Raw genomic sequence first — 3,761 nt, forward strand, 5'->3', positions numbered from 1 at the left:
TAAAATATTTTTAAATCTTTAAAATCTTTGGAAATACCTTGAAATATTTTTAAATATCGTGTAATACTTTTAAATCTTTTGAAATGCCTTCAAATCATTAGATTTAAAATAATAAATTTTTTTTAACAAAACAGATGAATTTTAAACAAAAATATAATACTCGATTTTTAAGTTAAAAAGAATTAACTTTTAAACAAAAAATATCAATTTTTACAATTAAATGACGCAATTTCTATTTTTTGTAAATAATTTGAAATACCTTGAAATATTTTTTAATCTTTTAAAATCCCTAGAAAAATACATTGAAATTTTTTTATATATATTAAAAATACCTTAAAATATTTTTAAATATTTAAAATTTTATCTTAAAATATTTAGAAATAATTTGAAATATTTTAAAATCTTTTGAAATACCTTGAAATCATTAGAAATCCCTGGGAAATTCATTGAATTACAAAGGTTTTTTTTATAAAAATAGGGAAATAATCGAGGTACAAATTGTTTAAAAAAAAATTAGTATAATATAAATATTTCAAATCCTTGGAATCTTTTAAAATATTCTAAAATCTTTAAAATGCTTTAAAATCTTGGGAAATACCTCAAAATATTTTTAAATATCGTGAAATACTTTTAAATCTTTTGAAATGCCTTCAAATGATTAGAAATCCATGAGAAAAAAAATCACTGAAATTTTTTAACTGCTTTGAAATTCTTTAAAATCTATTCCAATTATTATTTAAGAGCAATTTGAAATTCCTAGGGATCTATTAAAATATCCTAAAATGTTTGACATTCTATAAAATATTTCGAATTACCCTTAAATCTTTTTAAAAAATTTAATTATTTGGAAATACCTTGACATATTTTTTAATCATTTGAAATAAATTGAAATATATTTAAATCGTTTTAAATAGCTTGAAATCTATTAAAATTCTTTAAAATATTTGTAAATATCTTGAAATATTTTTTAATCTTTTCAAATAAAAATTAAAAAAAAAAATATTTTTTAAACCAAAAAATATTTTGAAATACCTTGAAATATTTTCTAATCTTTTGAAATCCCTGGAAAAGTCATTGAAGAAGAGAACTTTTCTACAAAAATATGGATTTTAAATCCAAAAATATGGGTTATCTATCCAAAAATATAACAGATTAGTTTTTTTTACAGAAAAGATGCCTTTGTTTGCAAAATAGTTGAACATTTAAAAAAATAATTAAATTTTTAAGCAAATAGTAAATTTTTTCTAACAAAAGAAATTAATTTTGAACCTAAATGACGAAATTTCTATTAAAAAAAAAAAGACTAATGTTCAACAGAACAATTGAATTTTCAACCAAAAAAGATGAATTTTTAACAAAATAATTAATTTTTCAACAAACTAATGAAACTTTTAACAACAACAAAATTACGTTTCAATCAAAAAATTGATTTACAAACCAAAAGTACGGATTATCTATCCAAATAGATAACAGTTTAATTTTTTACAAAAAAAATGCTTTTTTTCGAAAGATAGTTGAGTATTCAACAAAGAAATTAAATTTTTAAGCAATTAGTAGATTTTTTTACCAAAAGAAATTAATTTTGAACCTAAATGACGAAATTTCTATAAAAAAAGACGAATGCTCAACAAAACAATTGAATTTTCAACCAAAAAAGATGAATTTTTAGCAAAATAGTTGATTTTTCAACTAAATAATTAAACTTTCAATAAAAAAATATGATTTTTCTACAAAAAAAATGGATTTTTAATCTGAAAAGGCGGATTATGTATCCAAATACATAACAGTTTAATTATTTACAAAAAAGTTGCTTTTTTTGGAAAAATAGTTCAACTTTCAACAAAATAATGGAATTTTCAAGAAAATACTACATTTTGTTTACAAAAAAAAAATGAATTTTAAACCTAAATGATGAAATTTCTATAAAAAAAAGACGAATTTTCAACAAAACAATTGAATTTTTAATAAAAAAAGATGTATTTTTAACAAAATAGTTGATTTTTCAACGAAATAATTAAACTTTCAAAAAAAAAAAGATTTTTCTACAAAAAAAAAATGGCTTTTTAATCTAAAAAGGCCGGTTATCTATCCAAAGACATAAAAATTTAATTTTTTACATGAAAAATTACTTTTTTTGGCAAAATAGTTCAACTTTCAACAAAAGAATGGAATTTTCAAGAAAATACTACATTTTTTTTACAAAAAAAAATGAATTTTAAACCTAAATGATGAAATTTCTATAAAAAAAGACGAATGTTCAACAAAACAATTGAATTTTCAATAAAAAAAGATGTATTTTTAACAAAATAGTTGATTTTTCAACCAAATAATTAAAATTTCAATAAAAAATATTATTTTTCTACAAAAAAGTGAATTTTCAATCTAAAGAGGCCGGTTATCTATCCAAAGACATAATAATTTAATTTTTGCACAAAAAATTGATTTTGTTTTGGCAAAATAGTTCGACTTTCAACAGATTAATAGAATTTTCAAGAAAATACTACTTTTTTTTTAACAAAAGAAATGAATTTTGAACCTAAATGACGAAATTTCTATCCAAAAGACAAAACAAAACAGTTGAATTCTCGACAAAAAAAAATAATTTTTCAACAAAATAATGAAATTTTTAACCAAAAATAAATTACTTTTCAATCAAAAAATGGATTTACAAACCAACAGTGCGGATTATCTATCCAAAGACAAAACAGCTTAATTATTTAGAAAAAAGTTGCATTTTTTTGGCAAAATAGTTGAACTTTCAACAAAGTAATTGAATTTTCAAGCAAAAGGCAGATTTTTTGTTGACCAAAAGATATGAATTTTGAACCTAAATGACGAAATTTCTATAAAAAACACTAATGTTTAACAAAGCAGTTAACTTGTTGACTAAAAAAGAAGAATTTAAACAAAAATTGTTGATTTTCCAACCAAATAATTAAACTTTCAATCAAAAAATATTATTTTTCTACAAAAAAAATGGCTTTTTAATCTAAAAAGGCCGTTTATCTATCCAAAGACATAACAGTTTAATTTTTTACATAAAAAATTGCTTTTTTTGGCAAAATAGTTGCACTTTCAACAAAATAATGGAATTTTCAAGCAAATACTACTTTTTTTAAACAAAAGAAATGAATTTTGAACCTAAATGACGAAATTTCTATCCAAAAAGACAAAACAGTTGAATTCTCGACAAAAAAAATTTTTTTTAAATTAATTTTTCAACAAAATAATGAAACTTTTAACCAAAAAAAAATTACTTTTCAATCAAAAAATAGATTTATAAACGAAAATTACGGATTATCTATACAAAAACAAAACAGTTCAATTTTTAACCAAAAAGTTACTTCTTGACAAAATAGTTGAATGTTCAAAAAGAAAAAAAAAACTATTAAATTTTCACTTAAATACTACATTTTTTGTTTACCAAGTGAGATTAATTCTGAACCAAAAATAGTAGAGTTTCCAATTAAAAAGAATTAACTTCCAACCAAAAATAATTTAATTTTTTCCTTGGATAAAAAAGAGGAATTCTTTAAAGAAGGGGAAACCAGGTGAATATGCAAAAAAGTGTAAAGTCCCGAATTCAATTGGAAAGTGCATTTAAAGGAATTTAACTTGATACAAATTTAATAAATTTCATGATAATAATAAAAAAACTCATTATTACAAATTTTATTCTACATTTTATTAGAAATTTCTATAAATTTTAAATAAATAATGAATATTTATATAAAATATTTATTATTATTAATTTATTAATT

General features: G+C 19.9%; 1 protein-coding gene across 1 annotated transcript in view; it reads left to right on the top strand.

Annotated features, from left to right (window-relative positions):
• Positions 1-3,761, top strand: part of LOC117178253 (kanadaptin) — a 41,694-nt gene that overhangs the window by 27,880 nt on the left and 10,053 nt on the right. The gene's annotated exons all lie outside the window — the stretch shown is intronic.

Source organism: Belonocnema kinseyi, chromosome 8 (assembly GCF_010883055.1).
Source record: "Belonocnema kinseyi isolate 2016_QV_RU_SX_M_011 chromosome 8, B_treatae_v1, whole genome shotgun sequence".
Taxonomy (NCBI): domain Eukaryota; kingdom Metazoa; phylum Arthropoda; class Insecta; order Hymenoptera; family Cynipidae; genus Belonocnema; species Belonocnema kinseyi.